This window comes from Halichoerus grypus, chromosome 4 (genome assembly GCF_964656455.1).
Source record: "Halichoerus grypus chromosome 4, mHalGry1.hap1.1, whole genome shotgun sequence".
Taxonomy (NCBI): Eukaryota; Metazoa; Chordata; class Mammalia; order Carnivora; family Phocidae; genus Halichoerus; species Halichoerus grypus.
In genome coordinates this window covers 150,502,644-150,530,083 of record NC_135715.1, presented here as the reverse complement: position 1 = coordinate 150,530,083, position 27,440 = coordinate 150,502,644, and the positions used below count along the sequence as shown (strand labels likewise).

Genomic DNA, 27,440 nt, shown 5'->3' with positions numbered 1-27,440 from the left:
TTACTGCAGCCCATCATTCTGTGTCGTTCACTTTAGAGGGGTGCTCCATCCTGAATGCAATGTCATCAAATTGAGCCTGGTGAGTAAGCTCCTTGGGAATATGCCAGGGAAGGTGTCAAAAAAAGTCATAACGTGAATATGAGTTAGGCCCTAACATAAAGCTCTAGCCAAAAACTAAGTAACTTCTAAAATATGCTCTGGAAATGAACAGGCCTCTAAGTCCCTGAAAGTCCATCGTAAATACTAGATTAACAGAAATGGTTATTACTGTTATCCTGCTTTATATCATATTCTGAGCCTCTAAGCAGATTTTTAAGATGTTTTATATCTCAAGTTATGATTTTAAAATGAGCCCTAGCCTTGAATTAATACAAATCTCTATATAATTAAAAAAATAGACTTTAAAAAGAAGTCTTATGCATATATATACTATTTTTCAAATTTCAATGTAGGTGCAATTAATAAATGCTAATTAATTAAAAATATAAGAATTCATTAAAAAATAATGGCGTTCCTAATAACATTTGTCATTATTTGTTCTCTAGTAACGGGTACTAAGAGTATATTTTCTTTCCTGTAAGGGGTCCATGAAAATTGGACTTTGAGCAGAGATCTTTGTCCTGGTAATACTGAGAATCACTGACTTAAACTTTAAATTCATAACAGGATCAAATGATACCAGTTAAATTGGCAAACAGAAATAAACTCTACTACTCACATGAAGAAGTAAAAGCTGGAAAATACAGTAAATATGATTTTGGCCAGTTTGAAGATTGCCTAAAGAGCACTACTGTATGGTCTTTGGAAACTGACTAGCTGGTGTCATCCTCAGGCACGCAGAACATACGCAGCGTGCAGCTCCTCACTGGCAGGGTGGTCTCAGGAGGACTCTTCACGAGGTCACATTTAGGGGCAAATTTTCTCAATGGAGAGGCAGGGAAAACAATACTGTTAAGTGAAAGGATGATGTTTGAGATTCTAATAAACCTGAGTAGAGCTGTGTGGTAGGACTTCATCTGTGAACTGAGATCTACCCCAGAATTCATCATAAAAATTGAGCTTCTATATGTAAACCATCTAGAGTTGCCTTGGAACATGCAAGGTGTTCAGTGTTATTTCCTTTCCTTCTTTCTCTTAGATTGTTGCCTAAAACTAATAGCATCAGATTATTTTCAATGTTTTAGTTACTATACTTTATAATTAAGGAAAGAGAATATAATCTAAGAATGCTGATAGTGATTTTGAATCACTACAATCACATGATAGATGTAAGGCACATATCAATGCTTCATCTCATTTACCAAGTCCTGCAGGTGGAGAAGAGAAAGAGGCATTTCTCCTGGCTGTCTGAGCTTTACTCTGGGTGCATGTCTGGCTTCACCTAACCAACCCTACTTATGGCTAGGAATATTGAACTTCACTTTGCAGTAATTCTTCCAGTACTATAAGTCTGAATCCTTGCAGGAAAATGGAGAGTAGCTTCTGACCAATTAGTTGAGAAAAAACTAGTTGAAGAAAAAAATGTGATCTAGATCACCACTAAGAATGTAAAACATATAAACTTTATATTCTATACACATTTCTTAGTCATGTCATGCCCTCGCTAAATGACACAGCTGCACTTGTGATGCATGAATTAAGCTCTGTAAAATTCTGAAGCCAGTTCCTTGAGCCACTGTTGGTAAATGGAGGTGGGGGGGGGGGGTATGAAGAACCAGGTAACAATGTCAAAATATGGTCTTTGGTTTGTTACAGCTGGACTATTCTTTAGATCCTGTAGCTGAAACTAGGAATCTGAGCTTGAATCAGAACATGAAACCAAAAATGAATGTTCAGTCCTAAACTCACTGCAGTCTGAAAATCATGATCCAATCATCCTTATATGCTAAGCCAATTATTCCGTAGACTCCTACCTCGCATTTGTAAAATGCTTTCTTTTTTAAAAGGGCTTTCTTATCATCTCCCCTCTTCTCCCTAGTATTACTACACACAGATTTCTTCTTTTTAAAGCTTAGCCTTTCCTGAGTGTCCATCTCAAGTACACTTTCTGTATAAAGACCATCTTACTACCTAATATTACTCTGTCATGCTCTTGGGTTTCCATGATATATTTATCTCCATCACTGTACTTTCCCATTCTGCCTTATTTACAAGTCTGTGCCCATACCAGATGGACTCTTGAAGGCAGGAACATGGCCAGAGCACTTAAATGCTTTCTAAAAGGAGACAGGTAATAAGTCATTGTTATTCATCTTTGCATCTCACTTCTATATGCATAGCATAACGAAGGGCCTCAGTAAATGTTAATTGATTTAAATAATTTAACTCTAGATGTTTGAAAGAAATTCCTATAGAGGCCTACCTCAGAGGTACTGCGGGTTCAGTTCCAGACCACTGTTAAAGCAAATATCATAGTAAAGCAAGTGCAAAGAATGTTTTGGTTTCCCAGTACATGTAAGTTATGTTTACAGTATAATACAGTCTACTAAGTGTGCAATTGCTTTATGTCTAAAAAAACCCCCAAAAAACCAATGTACATAACTTAAATAAAAAATACTTTGTTAAAAACTGCTAACCACCATCTGAGCTTTCAGCAGGTTGTAATCACTGAGCACAGATCACCATAACCAATAATAATGAAAAGTTTGAAATATTGTGAGAATTACCAAAATGTGACACAGAGACATGAAGTGAACAAATGCTGTTGGAAAGATGGTGCAGATAGACTAGCTCAACACAGGGTTGCCACAAACCTTCAATTTGTAAAAAAGGCAGTATCTACAAAATGTAATAAAGCAAAGCACAATAAAACAAGGTATGCCTGTACTCCTATAAAAAGAGCAACAGAGTACATGTAACTGTAAGTTACAAATGATAACCAAGTATCTGGAGCTTTTCAGAGTAAATTATCAATCTATCTTTTTTTAAAATTATTTTATTTTAGATCATAGGGGAGGGGCAAAAGGAGAGAGGGGGGAGGGAGGAAGAGAGAGGCAGACTCCCTGCTGAGCAGAGAACCTCATGCAGGGCCCCATCCCAAGACCCTAAGATCACCCCTGAGCCAAAATCAAGATCTGGACACAACTGAGTGAACCACCAGGCATCCCTATCTATCTCTGTTTCTGTTGAGCAGATCACATTTCCAATTTTCCCTTTACTCTTTTATGCAACAGAAAGGAATTATTTTTCCACATTTTACAAAGTACACTGATGTAGAACTGTATGTAAGCAAGTTAAATATCTTGCCTGGGGAAGCATGTGGCCTTGATGAGAACGCAGGAGAAAAAACTGCACTGCCTGTTCTGGAACTCAAATCTTTTGAATATGGCTTCAGGGATCTCACTGCTGTATCACACTGCCTTTCAGATTTCATGGTCTGTGCTAAATCAGATAAACTGTGTATTTATGGAACAATTTATTTTACAAACCCATTCTTCAAAAGAATGGTCTTAAAGGGGATAGGTTACAATGAACACTCTCAAACACAGATAGTGTAAACCGGTTCAATAGAAGCATAACAATTCATGATAGAAGCTCTAACCCAAATATGCCACTTTCAGAAATCTAAAAGAAATGATCAAAGTTGCCAACCAAAATTTATATATAAAATTTTTCATGGTAGTCTTTTTATAATTAGAATTGAAAATAACCTACATGTACAATGATATGAGATTTGTTTTCATAGGTCTATGTCCTGGAATATTAGGTAACTATTAAATAACTGTGGTAGATAGCCTCTAAAATGGCCCCCAGTAATCTCTGCCTCCTGGAATTCCTATCCTTTGTTTAATTCCCTATCTTCTTAGGACTAATGATTCACTTCTAACACTAGAGTATAGCAAAAGTGATGTGAGGAGGGCCATATCTCCTCACACATTTGTGAGGAGATATGGTCATTTCCAAGATTAAATTTCAAAGAGACCATGGCTTCTGTCTTGCACTCCTTCTCTTACTGATAGAAGTCAACTTCTCTGTTGTGAGAAGCCCTATGGAGAGGCCCATGAAGCAAGGAAATGAGGGAAATCTCTGTACAGCAGTGTGTGTAGAACTGGACTGTTCGCCAATTAAGCCTTCAGATAAGATCACAGACCCAATTGACTACTGTGAGAGGCTCTGAGGGAGAGGCACTCAGTTAAGTTGCACCCAAATTCCAGATCCACAGAGACTGTGAAATTAATGTTTGTTATTTTAAGCCACCTAGTTTTAGGGTAGTCCATAATAAATAGATGATAACTTCTGGGGCACCCGGGTGGCTCAGTCAGTTAAGCGTCTGACTCTTGATTTCAGCTCAGGTCATGATCTCAAGGTTGTGAGATTGAGCCCCAACATCGGGCTCTGCACTAGGTATGGAGCCTGCTTAATATTCTCTCTCTCATTCTTCCTCTGCTGTACCCTGCCTCAGATAAATAAATACTTTTTAAAAGAATACTTAGTAACGTGAGGATACACTCATATGTTAAGCTTTTAAATTACTAGTCAAATGGCTTATTTATGGCAAAACAAAAAACTTAGACTTCTAATAACAAAAATACTGTTTAAAAACATGTATTTTGTACTCACATATTTGTTATTTGAACTAGTAATTTCCTACATTTCCATTCACTGCAAATATTTTCAAAACTGTTATAAAGCCTATCTTATAATCTCATATAATTTGTAAGTATAATTATTAGCTAAAAAAAGACACCAAACATGGAAAATACTATATTCTGCCTCCCAAAATACGGTAGAAAACTTTACAAAGATTAGAAGACTTATCCAAGTCTTCAGAATTGACAATTTTTTTTAAAGATTTTATTTATTTATTTGACAGACAGAGACATAGAGAGGGAACACAAGCAGGGGGAGTGGGAGAGGGAGAATCAGGCTTCCTGCAGAGCAGGGAGCCTGATGTGGGGCTCGATCCCAGGACCCTGCAACCATGACCTGAGCCGAAGGCAGACGCTTAATGACTGAGCCACCCAGGCACCCCAGAATTGATAATTTTTAAAGGCAGAAAAACATACATGTACGATTCTAATTTTTTTTAAATTTATATGCTTTTAAAAAATAGAGTTAAATATAGGAAAACATCAACAGAGTTGATCTTTGGATGGTGGGATATACATAATTTAAATTTCCTCTTAATGCTTTTCTCTCTTTCCCAATTTTTTTCAAATACACATATTATTTTTATCAGAAATGTCTTTTTAAAAAATCAAACTTTTAATTTGATGTAATACATTTAAGCTGCTTCAAACCCAGATTTAACACTAATAGGAGATTCACCACTTTGTGAAGAAAGAACAGCACTGGACCCACCAATCCAAGTGGTAGTACTTAATTAGCAAGTAAAAATAGTCAATAGGACTATAATACATCTAAATTAAAAAAAAAAAAAAAAGAAGCCACCAAGCTAAGTCAAAATGAGAGGGTTAAACGACTGCAAAATTGGTCAGAACCAAGCACACGTTTGTGAGGAGATATGGTAGATGCCTTCCATGGCACTGGTTCCAAAAGATCAAGGTTTACAAATTAGAATATTAAAAAGCTGAGCAACCCCTGTATCTCCCATAAATTCAATATTTATCATCTGTGGTTTACGTAAATATTCCTGAATCTTACATTCTACCCTACCTATATGAACTTTGGGGGGCAGCACAGTTCTATGTGCAGTGTAAAGTGTGCCTTTTATTAATCCAAACACTATATGTACATGAGGAAGGGAAAAGTTGTTTGAGATTTTAGGGTTGGTAAAATTATTTTTTTGTGAAACTATTCCTCATTTCTTCAGTGCAGACTGGTAGTTCATCCAAGATCCTGACCAAGTTTCTTAAAAAACAAAACAAAACAAAACAAAACAAAAACACCTTGAGGCTTTCAGGGGAGATGACAGAGTAGGAGGATCCTAAGCTCACCTCATCCCATGGATACACCTAAATAACACCCACATCAGTAAAAGTAATCCCCCCCCCCGCAAAAAAAAAAAAGACCCAAAGACTGGCAGAACAGACTCTTCACAAATACACATAGAGAAGAGGCCACATCAAAAATGGTTGACAGGGTAGAGATATGGTCAGGAACCAAACTGACCCACGAGATTGTCCACAGGAGAGAGGGACACCACTCCAGGCATGGAGAGGGAAGAGGAGAAGACCCCGCCCCAGGCATCTGAGGCATGGGGGCCCACACTGGGGAGACAAATCCCCACAATATTTCACTTTAAAAACCAGAGTGGCATAACTTCGCAAGTTCTTACAATCAGTGAGGCTTAACACCTAGAACTTTAAAAATCAGCTGGCTTGGCTCTGGGAGACCCAGAAGGATATAGGACACTGAGTCCTTACCCTTAAAGAGACAGCACCACAAACAGCCTTGACACACAGCACAGAAGCAGCAGTTTGAAAAACGCCTCAAATATATAGGAAGGAGATTTATTTACTAATCTCAGAACATGTGCTGGAGGGGCAGGGATCTTTAGGAGACTTCTCTAGGGACAGAAGAGCTGGCAGGCACCATTTTCCTCCCCTGTCCCCCAGATACACAGCCACCTGTGGGAACCAACAGGTTCTAACCTAGCTCTAACCTAGCTTCCTAATAGCATGCCCCAATCCTGCATTCTTCTGCAGTCCCACCCTCTTCAGCCCATTCTCCACAGGAGTTCTGCAGAGGGGCTCAGGTCTTCTCCCACAGCAGACCAGTATAAACCTTGCTAACACCACCCACCCCACTGCATACTCCTATGGACCTGTCCCACCCAACCTGCCCTGGACAGGAGTCCATCTAAAGCAGAGCCCAAGCATGGCATTGTGCAAGCAGCCCCAACAGGGGCCAGTGCCACTCCAAAGTGACTTATGCCCTGGGGAGAAGAGAAGATAACCACACACACCAGTCCAACTGGGGCACCAGCAGTGGGCTGGGGGCAGATGGCTGGTCTGACTTCAGGCCCCACCTACCAACAAAAACCCTGCAGTTTGGTGCTGCTGCAGTCCTGGCAAATGCCTGATCTGACCCAGCTCAAGTTCAAGGTGGCCCCAGACTGGCCCACTAATAACAGAGGGACCAAGCCCTGCGCACAAGAGGCAAAGAGAGCCATTGTGGATGACTGCACTGAAGGCAAATGTGGCTCAGCCACAATAGTAGGGTGCATGTGACACACATAGGAGACACCTCTGAAGTGCCAGGTTCGAGTGAAGAGGGGACACTGCACTGCAGGACACTACAGGACCTCTTCTTCATAAGGCCAGTACTTTCATGATCAGGAGACATAGCTGACTTTTCTAACACACAAAAACAGACATAGAGAATTAGAAGAAAAATGATACAGAGGAATAGGTCTCAGATGAAAGAAGACAAAATCACACCAAGACAGCTAAATGAAATGGAAATAAGTAATATGCCTGATATTCTTTATCTATTAAAGTAATGGTCATAAAGATACTCATTGGACTTGAGAAAAGAGAGGAAGATTTCAGTGAGATCTACAACAGAAAGCATAAAAAAGAATGAATAGAGATGAAGAACTCATTAACTGAAATTAAAAATACACTAGTAGGAATAAATAGTAGACTGGGGGAAGCAGAGGAATCGATCAGTGACCTGGAGGACAGAATAATGGAAAACAAGCTGAACAGGAGAGAGAAAGAAGAAAAGTAAGAATAGATTAAAGGAACTTAGCAACACCATCAAGTGTAACAACATTTGCATCATAGGGATTCCAGAAGGAGAAGACAGAAAAGGAGGCAGAAAATTTATTTGAAGAAATAATAGCTGAAGACTTCCTGAATCTGGGGAAGGAAACAGAAATCCAGATCCAGGAGGCACAGAGAGCACCCAACAAAAATCAACCCAAGGGGATCCACACCAAGACACATAGCAGTTAAAATGGCAAAAAGTAGTGATAAAGAGAGAATTTTAAAAGCAACAAGAGAAAAGAAAACAGTTGCATATAAGGGCAACCCCATAAGGCTATCTGTTGATTTTTTAGCAGAAACTTTACAGGCCAGAAGGGAGTGGCATGATATATTCCAAGTGCTAAAAGGAAAAAAACCCTGCAGCCAAGAATACTCTATCCAGCAAGGCTATCTATCATTCAGAATAGAAGGAGTTTCCCAGACAAACAAAAGTTAAAGGAATTCATGACCACTAAACCAGCCCTACAAGAAATGTTAAAGGGGACTGAGTGGAAAGGAAAGACCATAAGTAGGAATAAGAAAAGTAGGAAGCACAAAAGCAATAAAATTAAGTATATCTATTAAAAATCAGTCAAGGGAATCACAAAATAAAAGGTTATAAAGTATGACGCCATATACCTAAAATGTGGTAGGTGGGGGAAGAACTAAAGAATGGGTTCAGACTTAAGCAACCATCAACTTAGTATAGGCTACTATAAGCATAAGATGTTATATATAAACTGAATGGTAACCACAAATCAAGAACAAGTCATAAATATGCAAAACATAAAGAGAAAGGAATCTAAGTGTATCACTAAAGAAAGCCAACTAATCATGGTAGAAGAAAGCAAGGGAACAGAAGAACTACAAACACAACCATAAAACAAGTAACAAAATGGCAATAAGTACATACTTATCAATAATTACTTTGGAACAGTTAGTCTATTTACATCTAATCAAAAGACATAGGGTGACAGATGGATAAAAAAACAAGACCCATCCATATGCTGCCTACAGGAGACTCATTTCAGATCTAAAGACACATGCAGATTGAAAGTGAAGGGCTGGAAAAGCATTTATCATGAAAATGGATGTGAAAAGAAAGCCCGATAGCAATACTTGTATAGGTCAAAACAGACTTTAAAACAAAGACTGTAATTAGAGACAAAGCAGGACACTATATAATCATAACGAGAATAATCCAACATGAAGATGTAACAATTGTAAATATCTATGCACCCAACACTGGAGCACCCAAATATATAAAGCAGCTATTACCAAACATAAAGTAATCAATAGTAACAGAATAATAGTAGGGGACTTTCACACCCCACTTACATCAATGGATAGATCATCCAAACAGAAAGTCAACAAGGAAACAGTGGCTTTGAATGACACATTGGACCAGATGGATCTAACCGAACATTCCATCCTAAAACAGAATACACATTCTTATCAAGTGCACATGGAACATTCTCAAAAATAAGTGATATATTAGGCCATAAAACACGTCTTAACAAACTCAAAAGGATCAGTCATACCATGCATCTTTTCTGACCACAATGCTATGACATTAGAAATCAACCACAAGAAAAAAATCTGGAAAGAGCACAAATACATGGAAGTTAAGTAACATGCTACTAAACAATGAATAGGTCAAAGAGGAAATAAAAAAAAAATATGGAGACAAACGAGAATGAAAATACAACAGTCCAAAATCTTTGAGATACAGCACAAGCTGTTCTAAGAGGTAAGTTTATAGCAATACAGGCCTACCCCAAGAAGCAAGAGAAATCTCAAGTGAACAACCGGCCTTTACACCTAAAGGAGCTAGGAAAAGAAGAACAAACAAAACTCAAAACCAGTAGAAGGAAGGAAATTGTAAAGATTAGAACAGAAATAAATGAGATAGAAACTAAAAACCAAACCAAACCAAAACTCAATAGAACAGATCAATGAAACCAGGAGCTGTTTCTTTGAAAGGAACAACAGAATTGATAAACCTTCAGCCAAACTCATGAGACAGAGAATGAGAGAGGACTCAAACAAAATCAGAAATGAAAGAGGAATTGCAGGGTGGTTCAATATTCACAAGTCAATCAACATCAGTAAGACAAAGAGTAAAAACCATATGATGATTTCAATTGATGCAAAAAAAGCATTTGACAAAGGACAACATCCATTCATGATAAAAACTCTTAATAAAATAGTTTAGAGAGAACATACCTCAACATATTAAAGAACTTACATGAAAGCTCACAGCTAACATTATACTCAATGGTGAAAAACAGAACTTTCCCCCTAAGGTCAGGAACAAGACAAGGAAGTCCACTCTCACCACTTTTATTCAACATATTACTGGAAATCCTAGCCACAGCAATCAGACAACAGAAAGGAATAAAAGGCATCCAAATTGGTAAGGAAGAGGTAAACTTCAACTATTTGCTGTTGACATGATAGTGTACATAAAAAACCCTAAGAGGGCACCTGCGTGACTCAGTCCATTAAGCATTGGCCTTCAGCTCAGGTCATGATCTCAGAGTTCTGGGATCAAGCCCCGCATCGAGATCTCTGATCGGCGGGGAGTTTGCTTCTTCCTCACCCTCTGCTCCTCCCTGCCGTTCATGCACTCTCTCTCTCTCTCACACAAATAAATAAAATTAAGAAAAAACCCCTAAAGACTCCACCAAAAAACTATTAGAACTGATAAATGAATTCAGTGGGGTTGCAGGGTACAAAATCGACATACAGAAATCCATTGCATTTCTATACACTAATAATGAAGCAGTAGCAGGAAGAGAAATGAAGAAAACAATCCCATTTATAATTCCATCAAAAATAATAAAATACCTAGAAATAAACTTAACCAAAGAGGTGAAAGACCTGTACTCTGAAAACTATAAAACCCTAATGAAAGAAATTGAAGATGATACAAATGGAAAGACATTCCATGCTCATGGATTGGAAGAACAAATCATGTTAAAACATCTATACTACCCACAGCAATCTACAGATTTAATGTAATTCCCATCAAAATACCAACAGCATTTTTCACAGAACTAGAACAATCCTAAAATTTGTATGGAATCACAAAAGGCTCCAAGTAAGAACAGCAATCTTGAAAATGAAAAACGAAACTGGAGGTATCACAAGCCCAGATTTCAAGTTATACTACAAAGCTGTAGTAATCAAAACAGTACGGTACTGGCACAAAAACAGACACATAGATCATAGGACAATAGAAAACCCAGAAATAAACCCAGAAGTATGGTCAATTCATCTTTGACAAAGGAGGCAAAAATATTCAAAGAGAAAAAGACAGTCTCCTCAACAATGGGTACTGGGAACACTGGACAAGTACAAGCAAAAGAATGAAATTGGACCACTTTCTTACACTACACACAAAAATAAACTCAAAATGGATTAAGGATCTAAATGTGAGACCTGAAACCATAAAAATCCTAGAAAAGAGCACAGGTAGTAATTTGTAATTTGTCGGACATTGGCTGAATCATCGGTCATCACTAATCATCAGAGAAATGCAAATCAAAACTACAATGAGATATCACTTCACCCCCAACAGAATGGCTAAAATTAAAAACACAAGAAACAACAAAGTGTTGGCGAGGATGTGGAGTAAAAGGAACCCCTGTGCACCGCTGGTGGGAATGCAAACTGATGTAGCCACCATAGAGGTTCTTCAGTATGGAGGTTCCTTAAAAAATTAAAAATAGAACTACCATATGATCCAGTAATTTCACCACTGGGTATTTACCCAAAGAATACTAAAACACTAATTTGTAAAGATATATGCATTCCTATGTTTATTGCAGCATTTTTATAATTAGCTAAATTGTGGAATCAACCTAAGTGTCCATCAATAGATGATGGATAAAGGAGATGTGGTGTATATATGTACAATGGAGTATTACCCCACCATAAAGAGGAATGGAATCTCCATTTGCAACAACATAGATGGATGTAGAGAGTATAATGCTGAGATAAAGCATTCAGGGAAAGACAAATAACTAACATGATTTCACCTATATGGTATTTAAGAAACAAAACAAAGAAAAAAAGAGACAAAAACCCAGACTTTTAATTATAGAGAATTAATGGTTATCAGAGGTGAGGTAGAAGGGATGGGTAAAATAGGTAAGGGTATTAAGAGTATATGTATCATGATGAGCACTGAGTGATGTATAAAATTGGTTAGGAAAAACAGAAAGCATTATAGAAATGCAGCAGCTATTCTGCTACTATTAATATAAGATCATTATTGAATTGATAATGAGGTAAGAGGAAGGAAGAAAAAATTGAAAAGGAAGGAGAAGCTGGCATTTGAGTGGATTGTTTTGGATAACTCATGCTCCCATGTTATGAACAGCTTTCCCAATTCCATTCACAAAAGTCTAACCCACAAGAAACACACGAGATTCCCCAATCTCTAAATCTTCCTCAAAGGTGGAAGCCAAATACTCCAAAAACAATCCTAAAAATGTCAATCCTTGTGTAATTCTATTATAATATAAATGCATCTTTCCACTGGGATGGATGGTATATTTGTCCCTCTCACACGCCTATGAATTCATGGAAGGTAGAAACTCTGCCTTACTCAAGCCTGAACTTTAATAAGTAGTTTCTAATCAAAGTTGACCCAAAATACCTAAATCTTAGTCATTTTAATGGATCAAATTATCTTAACTGACATTTTTGAGTCATTAAATTTTATTTACCTCAAATGCCATTAAGGAATTTGAAGGTCAGAGTTTACCATCCCCAAATATCCCACAATGGTATAAGGGTTGTTTTGAGCCAAAGGCAATTAGCTCTCTACTCTGTTTTTGTAAAAAAAAGAAAAAAAAAAAATCCCCTTTGTAAAGCTGTCTCTACCTCCTTTACAAGGAGAACTTCTCCAGAGACAATTCTTATCACCTGAGACCTTTTATCTGCTTAACAAACCTTATGAAACAATCCTTATTTATCATACATTTCCTAGTCACTTTCCATAATTTACCTCCAACCCAGGAGCCCCAAACCCCTTTTCATTTGTCTAGCCTCTTTTCCACAATTTATCACCCTTTCTTAAGATGATATATGTCTCCAATTCTGTTTCCCTGAAGCACATTTCTTTGTGACCCCCATAGGTACATGGGTAATCATTTTTTTTTTTTTCTGTTAATCTATCATCAGTTTGATTTGCAGACCCAGCCAATGAACCCAAAAGGGTAGAGGAAGAGTTTTTCTCCTTCTCTACAGATTCAAGATTAGTCTTTATGTTACATAGTGAAACCAAATATTTTAGAACAAATAGGAGGCATAAATAATAAATTAAGTGTATTAAGTGCTATCACTGAATTAAATTCCAAACAGTAGTATATGTACTTCTGAATGCTTAAAAGAACTCATTCTTATGTGGAGACATAGGAAAACACAGAGTCCAATCCATTCAGACTCTAGGTCAAAAGATCATGAATTCAGAAAGTTTTGCTCTTTAAAGTTTCATCATTCTTTCATGATACATATACCACACTCCTAAGGAGTCATTATAGAGTTCCTATTTTCTGTAGCTGATGGTACACTATTTCAGGGTGGGGTTGGGGATGAGGTGGGGGCAGAGGTACATCTAATTTAAACATTCTTAAGAGCCCTCTTTTTACCTATTGGATTTCTCACTAATCCCAGGAAATTTTCCCTCCTATCAAGTTATTCTCCTTACTGTACACACCCATGCTCATTTTCTCCCTCTAGTTTCCCTTATGTTGCAGCACACCACCTCTCCCTTATCTCCACCCAACACTGCCTCTTCCCTGCTTAAATTAAATCTGTACTATCTTCATGGCTAGGGAAGCCCCATCTCCCTTGTGCAGACTTCCTGGAACTCCTCCAACCCTTACTCAGAATTCTTTTTGAACTGATGTCCAGTTCAATGGTCTAATTTTTAAGTGCTGTCTCCCCAAATGAGATTAAATATTCCTCAAAGGCAGTAGTCATTTCTCCTTTTGTTATTTTGCACAGAACAGTTCTTACGTGAGGCACTTAATAAATGCTAATTAAAGCTTGGTTATTTATTAAATATCCATGTGCTTCAAAGTGTGTTAGATTTTGGGAATAAAACTGAACTCTACAGAGTTCTATTTCTTTCAGGGCGCTTAAAAACAAAGTCCACAAACTCATGATAGTGTTGGGCTAGTGTTTTGCTTGGCCAGTGCAATGTTTAAACTGTTCTGAATTAGAATAGTTCTACGCGGGGCATTCAGTCCCCAGTTCACAGGGCTCTGTCACTCCCTTGTGTCTAGCACCTAGCCAGCTTCCCTAAGTTACGTTACCTTAAGCCCTTTGTGAAACATCTGAAAGGGAGCAGAACACAGGACCCCAAATTAGGCCACTTTTCTTGTAGATTATTTTGAGCTGTAGGCAATCAAGACCCAGCAGATTCAAGAAACACTTTGACCTCTCCTTTAACTACTCAAAAGAATTGAGATGGGAGCCTGGTTTAAGAGAGCTATTACCAGAGATAACTTTTATCTGAGTGACCTATCTATATGGCAGATAAACATCTAATTGCCAAATATCTGCTCTTCTTATCATCCTGTCAATTACCCTCCTTTCCTTTAACCTCAGGCCCCTACCCCATTCCTTAGCTCAGGATGGCACATAAGCTTCAATTGCCCAACCTATTATTGGGTCTCATACTCTTACGGGGCTCCTGTACAGTTGTAATTAAATTTGTTTTTCTCCCGTTAATCTGTCTTATATCAATTTATCAGCCAAAGAACCTAGAAGGTTGGAGGAAAAAATGTTCCTAACACATCCTTAATTTCACGACTCTTAATTTATAAGCAATAAATTAAGTCTTAAAGTACAGGATCGTCCTATATCAGACTCTGACTTCTAGGTAACTATACTACTTACTTTATATTATCTCATTTAATCCTCACGATAATTCTATAGGTAGCTAGAGTATATAATCATTCCCATTTTACAGACAAGGTAGCTGAAGCTCAGGGCTCTGAAAGGCTATCGGTAAGGGGGACAAGAGTCTTAACTCTGTACCACTTTAGACTTTTCATTTCTTAACTATTTTTTGGTCATAGACTCTTTTCAAATGGATGAAAGTTTTAGATCCTCTCTGCTGAAAAATTTTCCATATAATTTCCCATGTTGGAGGACTACTGGCAAAAGCAAGACTAGAGCTATTTATGACTGTCCAAATTTTCAACATTATAATTTCAACATGATTGGTTATATTTCTCCACCACTGAACTGCTGCATGCTGTTCATAAGTACACTCACGATGGGAGACAGGATCCAGTTAAAAAAATTCCCAAATCCAAGGGCAGATGGTATATTAATTAGAAAAAAAAGCAACAGAACTTCTCAGCAACTATTTTGCTTTCTTAAAAGCAAATGATTTTATGCAGGAAAGGACAGAAGAAACCTCATTAAGAGAGAACCAAGGTACAAGCAGAAGAGGTCACTTTATAAAGAATTCAGGTCTTCAAATTCTAGTGAATTATATTCCAGGGAGAGCCTGCAGATGTAAGCACAGAAATATTTTGACAAGTTTTGGAAAACATGAAGGAGGAGGGACATCTCATGAAGCTGGAGATTCAAACACTCTTTTTCCCCAATTTTTCAAAATCCAAAACAGAAGGAAATTAGAATTCCTAAGTATTACAACCCAGTTAGTTTAATACTAATTTCTGGCAAAATTCAAGATTTAATCAGTAAACAGGGAATATTTAGAGGGAAAAGACTGGGGATTTCTAGAAACTAGAACTTCACTAAGAATTAGTCATTTTTAAGCTAACATCATTTACTTTTGTGATCCATTAGGGATACTCAAGATGTTTATTTTTAGCAAAACATTTGATTAAAATTTTCCTCATGATATCTTATGAAAAAAACTGGCCTGTAGGCTAGAATAGTTTAAGGAGAGTGCTAATGGAGTTCAGCTGACCACTGACTGGTCTCAGCAGTATCTCCCAAAGGCCAACTACGTTCCCAACCAGGACTGCACCTGGTACTTTCAGTACATTACTTTGAATTCTAACAAGCACCCTGAAAAGTAGATGTTACTAACCTGATTTTATTGATATGGAAAATCAGTTTCTCAGGTCACAAAGCTAGTAAGGGTCATGGCCAAGCTCCAAAACCAGCCTCCAAAAGTTCAAGACCATTTTCCACCGTGCCACACGGGCTTCTATGTGAGCCTCCATGGCGAAAGGAAGTGTGTTTCATAGATTATTAATGACTTGAATGTCTGGTGAACAAACTCACCAAATGTGCAGGTGACATAAAACAAGAAGTTACAATTAACATGATGAATGCCACAGTCAAGATTAAAACAGATCTAGCAAACTGGAAATTGGAGAGAGGCTTAAAGTAACACAAAAGAAAAAAAATGTTCAAGAAATTTTTAGGGATATAATTAAAAAGTTAATAAAGCCTACCGTGATAGCAATGTGTGTGTGTGGTGGGGGAAGAGAGGCTGGTGGGGTGAGATTTTTAGTCAACTGTGGTGTACTTACTACATAAGGCAATTATGTGTTAGATGATTTAGTTTGAAGATAGGAACTCATTGCACTCTGCACTGTTCAGATTAAATTATGGAATTCATTTTGGGGCTAAGGATTTTTAGCACAGAGAAGGGTCTTAAGGAACGAAGGAAATATAAAAGCAATGGCTATTTAGTGAAGATAACTAATACTGACTTCTAGGTAACTATACTAAATACTTTATGTATATTATCTCATTTAATCCTCACAATAATTCTATAGGTAACTAGAGTATATAATCATTCCCATTTTACAGACAAGGTAGCTGAAGCTCAGGGCTCTGAAAGGCTATCGGTAAGGGGGACAAGAGTCTTAACTCTGTACCACTTTAGACTTTTCATTTCTTAACTATTTTTTGGTCACAGACTCTTTTCAAATGGATGAAAGTTTTAGATCCTCTCTGCTGAAAAATTTCCCATATAATTTCCCACGTTGGAGGACTACTGGCAAAAGCAAGACTATGGAGAAACAGGTCCAAGGAAACAGTGGTCACTTCAGTGTAAGCAAAGCCTTACTAACCGTAACAAAGAAGGGATACCTCAGAAGCGCTGAGCTCCCTGGCACTGAAGTGTTTGATGAAAATGTAGCCTGTCAGAAACGCTATAGAGGAGATATTAAAATGGGTTAGAGGTTGGCCTATGATTTTAAAGTACCCTTTTGCTATAAGATTGTGGGCCTAATAGGTAATTTTGGCAATTTTTGTTTGATGGCAAAACAAGAAAGTTAAAAACTGCAGATACTGTTTTTCCAGACCATTCTGCTGAACATGTCAAACAGAATACTTAAATGATGTTATTTCCCATCTATATATGTGTTAGTTATATCAGGTACTCGAAAACGACCTAATCCAAAGGAAAAAAAAAAAAGGTATATTCAACTGTTGATCATGACGTGATTTATACTTTGTCATAATAAAAGTAGATTCTTTTTTCCTCTGAATCCTTAAATACAACTTTGTCTAAGCTAAATACCATATATACCAGATCCTAAAAAGATGGAGTCTTTGATGGGAACATTTACTCGCTTATAATTTTATGTGAATTTATTTCCATAAAGGATAGGGAGAGAGCAGACAGGAAACAAGAGAAACAACTCCTATTGTTCTGCTTTGCTTCTCAGATCCCTTAGCTAATGGCTGAAGGATCTTACAGATCTACTCCGATTTTTTTCCCAATTACAGTATAATTCACCCCAAGATTCAGCCTCCCACAGCTCTAAAGAGCACAAGCCCGAATACTTTGCTCACCATAGGTCATTTGGAGCAGTAGCCTGACAGCTTGGCATACAAATTAAATATTCATAGGCAAATCTTTTACCTGAAAATCTTCGGTCTCTCTTCAGGTAGGAAGGAGGAAGAATGAAAACTGCGGCTCCTAAGGCAGTACCTTTAACTTGGGGCTCAGAACCAGGTGGAAGGGGCGGGGGCTAACTCTCCTCCATGAGGAGACAGACGTGAGGCTCTATCCGGGGCAGCTGGCCCCGAGAGGTCTGCGTGAATTCAAGCCGCCTGTGACTCCCAGGTTTCTGCCATTGAAAAACCCAAAGGGCAAAGCTGACGAGCCGAGACCGACGGACACACGCGCCGGCCGCCCACCTCCCAGGTGTACACTTACACAACACATCGCTGGGGCAGCTGCGCGCCCCTCGCCCGTCGGGACGGCCGCGGGGCCCGGGAGGCATCCGGCGCTGGGCGGTCCCCGAAGCTCCGGGGGGCGCCGGTCGGCGTCAGGGCGGCCGGGTGCGGAGCGAAGCGCAGTCCAGCTGCAAGGGCAGCGGCGCCGCCTTCTCGCCAGCGTGCTGCTCGCTCGAGTGGCAGCGTTTGGAGGACGGGGTGTCCTTTGGCCCAACTCCCGGCTCTGGGCCCCTCCTCCCGCCGCCGCCGCCGCGCCCGCCGCGCGCTCCTTGCGGGTTCGCGCCCCGCACCAGGCCGCCCGGGCCCCGCAGGTGGCAGCCGAAGGGCGCTCGGCTCTGGGGCGCGCCCTCTGCGGGCCGCGCGCGAATCCTGGGCGGCGAAGCCAGCCACGGTCACGTCGGCGGGCTCCCGGTACGAGGCAGGGGCGGGGCACCGCCGCCCTCACTCCCACCATCCAGAGTGCTGCTTCCTCCCCGGCAGGAAATTAGACCCCCAAAGTTCCAGGAAGACAAGAGCGAGCAACTCACTTCACCGCCTGGCGCCTTGCCCCTCCTCTGAGCCACCTGAGCTGCTGACTGTTCTGGGCTCTGCCCAGGTAAGAGGAGGGACTGGTCTCTGAGGTCCCTCCACGGCGGGCGAAGCTTGCTCGGGGAGAACAGGTGCTCGCGGCCGCCACGGTGAACTCGCGGCAGGCTCACCGCCCACTTCCCAGTTAGGGAGCTGGAGGTCAGGTCCAGGTGTAGCTGCCAAACCCGCTTTGACCTCAAACCCCACACTTCGCCGGGATAGGCCAGGGACTCTGCCCTTCCCAACTAGCTTGCACCGTGAGGATGCAGAGAAAAAGTGCTTCAAGCACTAAATCGTTTAAAAGTACACATCTATTTTGTAGTTCTCTATCCAGGAATACTCAAGAACATGTTTCAAGTTTGTTTCTCAAAACAAAACACCTGTAACCAAACACTATTTTCTCACTCTTCAAACCGTGAAAGTCACCATCTCAAAACATGGCCGTTATTCAGTTGTGTTTTCCTCCACGTTCCATGTGGTGCCTGCATCTGCCCGGTATGATTCCAAGCTGCAGTAAATGCCCGAGAGAACTACAAAAGAACCATTATTTTAGTTGTGCTCTACAATGGATTGGTCATGCAAAATTCATGCTCGAAGAGATCTTAGGAATAGCTTCACCTGACTCTGCCTTACAGATGAGGACACTGAGACTCACAGCTGCAAAACTGTGAAAAAGAGAGACGAACCGACTCCACAGTCTGTTGACTAACATGAGGCTTCGCTCTCTAAAGTATAACGTAGTAAAGAATACAAATACAGTAGCCCAGAAGTGTAATTTTTCTCCATGATAATATGATTAATGGAGTGGGTACATTCTGACATAGAATATGAATACACTTACCTTGATTTGTCTGGTAAGTGTCAATCTTTAATGTATACAAATTGATTATACTAATATCAGCAAATATTTAGTTCTACATATTTCAGACATATCATGCTAAATAATTATGATCAAAAGCAAGGAGCCACCTTTAGGCTTAATTCTCCACTTAAGGTATCTCATTGCTTGTCCTCTTTCTTGCCCAGCGTTAAGCCTTTACCAGCCTAATGCTGGAATAATCCATGAGACCTCTGGGTTCCATGCTGAGAGATCAGTGTCAGCCCTTCATATGCTCAAGGCAAGAAAAGAGAAACTCAGAAATTTGTTGTTTTACTACCCGGTTACCAGAGCAGAAGTGGGTGAGGAAAGAGTCTCTGGACTCCATGAGAAGAGAAATAACTTGCGTACACATACATTCCTTTCTTTCACTCAGTTCAAAGACACCCTGGATCATCTTTGCCAAGGGTTGGTTGTCCTCCGCCCCTTTGGTCTCAAGAGTGAATGAGTCCGGGGAGGCGGTTGTGCTGGGCCCTGCGGCTCCAGGTGGATGGCCCCCGTCCCACGGGCTGTTGCTCCGACGGCCCAGGGCTAGGCTCTCCCTCCCTCATCGTTGGCCTGGCCAAGACGCAGAAAGACCCCGAAGCAGCCTCTGCCGCCTCTCCGCGCGGCCTCCCCAGACGGGCCTCACACTCGGAACCCCAAGTCTGAGACAGTGCGGGCAGGCTGGGCGCAGACGGGCGGGCCTTCCCTGCGGCTCTGCCAGCAGGACTTGGTCTACTCGCGGCTAAGATGTCTGCAGGCCCTGCACCCACTCCGGCTGTAGGAGAAGCTGCTTCTCCAAATGCTTTTGAGAAGGAACGTGCTTCCAGCCTTAGGATGTCAAAAGAGTGGAGCCTTGGCCTCTCCTCAGGACTGCCGGCCGAGATGGTGCCATTGTGAGAGACAGGAAAGCTGGCTCGGAGGGACATGGCGCCCCCTGCTGCCGGGGCTCGGAAAGGCCGGCTTTTATTCAAAGCCAGCCCAGCCTGAAACCCGGAGCCAGAGCCTAGCGTTTCTGCTCTCCTGTCATCTCATCCTGGCTTCAACAAGATGGACGAGGCGGGAACCCCTGTCCTCAGACTGGTGGTGACAGACGCCGACTGTAGGATTTTGAAAGTGTGCTGAATACAGCTTTTAAAAGCTGGAGAACAGAGTGAGAGAGAAGAGGAAGGACCCCAAAGACAGCCGAACTTGAATGTGGTAGGGTGAGGGAGCCTGGGCTACAAGTGTTGAGTGGGTTTTCTTTTTGCCAGAAGGGCATGGAAAGTAAGTATAATAAAAACAGTAATGATAAAATACTACAGTTTGAGCACAAGCAATCTGACCCCAGAACCCATGCTGTTGACAGCAAAGAGGTATTGAGCTGGATTGAGGACTTGAAACAAGCAATCTGACCCCAGAACCCATGCTGTTGACAGCAAAGAGGTATTGAGCTGGATTGAGGACTTGAAACAAGCAATCTGACCCCAGAACCCATGCCGTTGACAGCAAAGAGGTATTGAGCTGGATTGAGGACTTGTATGCGGAGTAGTAAACTTGCAATTAGTAGAACTGAATCAAGGCATTCCCCCTGCCTTTTACCCTTGTATAGAAACCCCATTTCCAACCCCAGTCCCCCTAAAACTTCCACTCTAGACAGACAGGTCCGAGAGAGGTAGGTAGCTGACTCCCTCCACTGGTTTCTCCATTTAAACACCAAGCACCTCTAACTTCCATTTCTGCTTCAGGTGGACCAGTCAGAGCTTACATCTCTGGTAGAAGCAAGAGAGGGCATGCCAATGAGACAGAAGGAAACTTCTCTCTAAAAGAACTCTAACTAGTGAAGTGGCACGCCCCTGTCAAGAGGGATCTGATCACTGGGACTCACCTGCCACTGGGGCTCTTACTAGCGTACCAGAGAGTCAAACGTCTTCATTTGTTTTCTGATAACGAAGTGATGAGGACAGGATACATAGATGGAATAGTATGTGAATGTTCATATAGAGACTAGAGCATGCATGTCCATTAAAGAGTTATGAAAGTCACAGAAACCATATATAAAGGGTAAAAAGTGACTGAGGAGACAGAAAAAAATTTACCATTATGATATAGCATTATGGAATGTATCTTGTACATGCTAAAATATTTTAGATTTGGCTGAGAGACCCAGATAGCTCCTCTGAGTAGGCGACAGACACATTTTCATGTCAGACCCTAGACTAGGGTTTTAGGAGGCAAAGCTAAAAAAAAAAAAATCAGCAGCAGAAATGGCATATTGATTCTTTAACTCTTTGAAGCCCAAGATACATCAATACATTTCTTGATGAAGCACTAGCTGTAGGTATGAAAATGGTGTCTTCCTGTGCTCCTAAAACTTTTTTCTGCACCCTTTGTAATACTCCTGGTTGTTCCTATGCCACAGCAAGCTTCAGAATCTCATTACAAACCTTAATCACACTGTTGTGAACGACCTATGCTTGTTTAATATTTTCTCAGAATCAAAGAGCAAATTATCAGATTACCTGACCAGCCAAATAGGTGAAAATGTAAACCTAGTAAGTAATGTAAACCTAATAAGGAGAGTTTCTTGTTTTGATATTTTAATATGTATCAGAATATGTTTAAAAGTTCTTATACCCAAAATAAATTTTCAAAGCTGCATTTGAGGCTATTCTAGTCTTATTCATTATGTCACTGAAATGAGAAATGATTTATATTATCTTCCTCATATGAAAGACAAGAATCCAATCACTCCTCAGACTGTCTCTTTTCCTGAAGAAAAACGTTTAACTTTTTCTCACAGGATTTCTTTTACTCACGTTTCTCAGGCTTTTCTAGACCCATTCTTGTTCTCCAGATGTAATTAAATGTCTGCCAATGCAAACTAGGGAAAAGTTCCAAATAAGAGTTTAACTAATGCAGAACATTAGATAGAGTATTATGGAACAATGTTTCTCAACCATGTATTATATAATCCAGTTCTGTTCATTAACAGCTAGATAGGCTGTCAACTATGCCATCGACCTAGTCTCACTTGTCTCATTTCTCCTTAAAGTTCTACATTCTGAGTTTGGGTACTGTGAAAATTAATAAAAAGAAACTTCATTTACAATGGAGTTGGGAGGCCAGCAGGGGGAGCTCTCAGGCCCTACCAGTGCTGTCCGCTGCAGAGCCAATAGGAAGAGAGGGACTTCGCTTTGAAATACTATCCTCCCCCAGCGTCAGGAGGAAGAAAGGCTTTACTTCTCCCCTGGTAACTGCCCAGCCAACGAGAGACGTCGCTACTCAGCCAACGAAAAGCCACTATGCTTGGAACTCCCAGTTTACTCTAATGAACTTTGTGTTTATAACAACCTTCCCAACTAACCTCTTTCTTCTGTAAGAGTGGTCCTCTCCTTTGTTCTCTGGGCTTGCCTATGGCTTTGCTGTAGCTTGCTTGCGCCAGATTGCAATTGTCTGCTATTCCTGAATAAACACATTTTTTTGCTGGTTCACTGGCAGTTTTATTTTTAAGGTTAACAGTCTTTAAATTTGCTAATGTATATTTGTCAGTAAATAAGCCTCCTTGTACCTATATAGGATCTGTCTGAAGATCTTTATACTAAATTAAATATATTTTGGAGTCTCTAAATCTCCATCAGCACTCTTTCTCTTGCATAAGTAGATTTAGCACTCCCCCCCAAAAGGTAGAAATGTCTGGAAATAAATTAGCATCTTATTTTTTTAAATTACTGTTGCTGTCTTTAATGGTTACTTATATTTCTTCTCCCCCCTATATTCTAAGCCTCTTGAGGACAGGAACCATTATTCTAAGCCTCTTGAGGACAGGAACCATGTACTTTATGTATTCTATGTACTTATTTCTAGCGCCTGGCATATGGAAGGCATTAAATGTTTGCTGAGTTGAACATTCTTACTCTGCTGTGGTGCTTACTAGGATTTCATCCCATTTTAAACAGAGAAAAACATTACTGCTTAGATCCATGAGTCTGAGCTTCTTTAAGTCGTCAACCTATGTTTATTTGGACAACCATTTCTGGCATTGAGATGGGGCCAACTTCTTTTGCATATAATGTGGGTATAAGACATTTAAAACCAGGTAAATACCGCAATCATTGCTCCAAAATTTACTATTTCAAACATCGTATTATATTGTATGTTTTTTACTTAGGGTATATGTGCCTTCGAATATGATTCACCCATTGTCTGAATACCCTGATTGTTAAGAACAGTCTGTCCCAGTTTCATCAAAATAGCTCGGCTTCCCTCCTGGAATTCTGAATTTTCACATATCTATTAGTTCATAATTTTTATTACTCCTATTTTCAACGTATATTTAGCAAATATTTAGCTTTAATATAAAAATTATTAAACATTAGGATGTTTATTCAAGAAGTTAGGAGTATTAGAATAGATACCTGAGGGGTATTCACAGGGATGAGGGACTTAATCTACATTGCTCTGGTGAGAAGTACTAGAACCACCAAGAAGAAATCATGGGAGGCAGATCTGGATTTAATTAAGAAAGGACTTTCTATTGGTTAGAATTTACAACAGGATGGAATGGTTTGTGAGCTTCCTTTTAAACCAGAAGTTAGATAATCTATCTGGGACACTGTAATGAAGATTTTTAAAAAGAATAGCAAAATTCCATATCCTGTAAAATGAGTCCTCCAAAGCCAAGATTCTATAATCTTAGGAGTTGTTTTGCAATATGAAGACACGTGAGCTGGCCTTTGGATTGCATCCAACACTAAGGCATTATCTCGATGTCCTACCGTGTGTGCCTTCTACAAGGGCAGAGATAGCCCTGGTATGATTGTTGGCTAAGGAAGCAGTTTATCATCCTTTAAAGATTTTTCCTTAAAAAGCAAATCTACTGCCAAATGTTGTATAAATTGGTACTCAAGGAAAAATTCTAGCTAACTGAACATAAGCAACAATTCTATCCACATGGGGATATTTTATGGCTTGTGATATTTCACTTAACTGATAACCTTGTCTGATGGAGTAGGGAGCTACTGAAAATTAGAGCTATTAATGGTAATTACTATTTACTGAGCACCTACTATGTGCTGGGAACCATAATAGCCATCTCCATGCTATCTCATTTAATCCTTACAATAGCACCTTGAGGTATGTATAATTTCTGTTTGAAATATGAGAAAATGGAAAAGATAAGGTAACTGCTAATATGTGGTAGAACTTGAATTTGAACCCAGGCCTGAGTCCAAAGTCTCAGTTGTCCACACACACAATAGCCTATTAAATCTGGCCACAGTTCCAGGCAGCATTCCTCCTATCCAACTCCTAATCCATCAACTCTGATGGGCAGTACCCATTGCCAGAGGTATCTTCATTAAAATGTCTCCTAAAAATGTTCCCATGTGCCCCAACATCTTAAGAAAACTCCAGAGGGATCCTCTGATACATCTATCAGAACTTAAGTTTGTTTTTTTTATTTATTATTGATAAATCTTAAGCAAGGTTCTTAAATAGTCAGCTTGGTTATTTTCCTGATATTTTGTTAAGTGAACATGGGGATATTATCCTCCCAGTTTTACTGATGGGGAAACAAAAGGTATAAAGTTTTACTGCCTTACCTCAGTAGTCATAAATGTAATAGTAGAGACTGTAGTAGAATTTGTTTCTCTCAGATGTTGCCTTTGTGGCTCTATTAGCAATTCTATTGTTTTTTCCAAAGCTTCTTTTCATAGAGTTTTAATGACAAGTTTCTCTTTCATGTATGTTCCACATTTAGGGCTATTTCCTTCCAAAGATTTTTCACTCCATTTTTTCCCAACTACTTCATTGTCTAGAGTGGTTGAGGAGAATAATATTCTGCTTAAACAGAAAGTTATCATAAAACCAATACATGTATAACCAAATTTTAAGTTATTATATTAGAATAAACAACTTACTCATAATACTACTCAAATTTTCAAGGAGAATAACTTCTTTATTTCCTATGACCTATCCTAGTTAATTTCCACCCCACTGGGTGACAGGTGTACAGAAGGTGAAGGTGGGGTTTGGGGAAGGAACATGAGTGCTCAGTTAGACATCTTGATCCAGAGATATTCTCTGGATTTACTTGTGTCTTCTGCACCAGAAGGGAGCATCCTAGGCAGCAGTGAGTTTGAGGCAACTTGATTAATAGGGCTGTCAATTATGAACTAGGTAAGATGTCTACCAAAAATAAAGCTCTTGGTTTTGGAATACTTGAACTGAAATCATTTTCTTTTTTTCTGGCTGTGATTAGAGAGTAGAACTAATAGTCTTTTTTTTTTTTTTTTTAAGATTTTATTTATTTATTTGAGAGAGAGAGAGTGAGCAGGGGGAGGGGTAGAGAGAGAGGGGCAGAGAGGGAGGGAGAGGGACAAACAGACTCCATGCTGAGCCCCATGTAGGGCTTGATCTCAAGACCTTGAGATCATGACCTGAGATGAAATCAAGAGTTGGATGCTCAACCAACTGAGCTACTCAGGGGCCCCTAGAACTAATAGTCTTCTAAGGTCACTCCTGGTTCTGAATAATAAACTCATATCATCTGATTATAGACCTTTTCTTTTTGGCGGCTGAGTGAGGAAAAAAAAAAAAAAACCAACCACACAACCTGTTTATCCTAGAGTAAATCCAGAACCCATTCCTAATCAATATATTGGCAAATATTTTCTTATGTAACAAGAGAAGACTTCCACTGCTCAGTCCTGCTTCTGCATGAGCGTCTGTAAAGGGGTGGAGGGATTCTCTCTGTTGAACTGCTACATTTTATCTCATAACTGATTCCTGCCCCAGGAGTCAAAGGCTGATGAAAGGTCAAAAAAACCCCACACTAATATTCTGTTTTATAGTGAGTCTAACAGATCTATTAAAAGGACACGACAAAAGTAAAAAATGGAATGATTATGGCTGCTATTATCCACTTGCTATTTGTTTAGATTAGATTGTTTAGATTTAGATTAGATTAGACTGTAGCCTGGGAAGCCCAGATGTGTTGTTTATGAAAAATAAATCTAGCATAATGTTAGATGGAATGTCCATTAAGTTACTAGGTATGCCACTTGGAGAGAGCAAAGAGATGCCTTTTAGAGACTGGTACAAATGACATTCTGAGTTCAACCGTATTGGGCCACCCATGCGGGGCTGATAAAGGCAAGCGTGATGACAGGTTAATAGGAACTGATCATTTCTGGAGGTAAGGATTTCTCCATGTAAAGTCTTCCTCCAAGCACTGACAGCGGTACTGAAATTAGTGGAAGCTTCTTCTCGAGAGCAACTAAAATTTAGTTTCTTCTCTACGGTTGGCTGGCTCCCGGCACAGCTGTCCGTACTGACAGAGAACTCTGGCTATGTAGCTCTTCCCTCCATCACTTAAGCAAGAACGCGAAAAGCAGGATATGCGGCTTATTTTAGAATTATGCCCAACTGTAAAAAACAGCATGAGAAAATTACCCTCATAAAAACAGAAGAGGGTCTAGGAACTCAGAAAACCACTGACGATGGATTAAATTGTTTCCCCCACATATTTGCCTTCACTTTTCACCATGTATATTTTGAGGAAAAAAAGCTTAATTGAATTATAAATCTAATAATCAAGAGAACTGAACTAAAACCCTGGTTTTGTCCTTAAATAATTGGAAAGCTTTAACAATTTTCAAGTCTCTGAGAAACTATTTGCTTATCTATAAATCAAACCCAGCTATAAAGTTACATTTTAGCATTCTTCGTATGTCTGTATTTTATTAGATTTCACTGAAGACTAGAAGTGATTGACCAGAAGCTAAATTAATTCTAACTATTAGTTCTTTTAAGATTAAACAGAATAGAGGTGCCTGGCTGGCTCTGTCTGCAGAGTATGCGACGCTTGACCTCAGGGTGGTGAGTTCAAGCCCAACGTTGGATGTAGAGCTTACTTAAAAAAAAAAAAAAAAATTAAACAGAATAAAGAAATCAGTATGTCTTTCAAAGATAAAACTTCTTAATGTTTTTTATATATTTCCTTTCAATCTTTTATATATTCTGTAGTAAATATCCACTCATATTTTATGTAGCAGTTCTTATACGTATACTGTTCTATCATAGGACTTTGATTTCAGGTAACATTAAATAGTATTGACTTTTTCTATAATTACGGACTACAAATTTACAGAATTTAACCGAATGAAACCATGGTTTCATTTAGGGAA

The 27,440-nt window shown here is 39.6% G+C and overlaps 1 protein-coding gene across 5 annotated transcripts in view; it reads left to right on the top strand.

Annotated features, from left to right (window-relative positions):
- The window catches only part of HIBCH (3-hydroxyisobutyryl-CoA hydrolase), a 256,064-nt gene that overhangs the window by 150,394 nt on the left and 78,230 nt on the right, over positions 1–27,440 (top strand). The window lies entirely within an intron of this gene.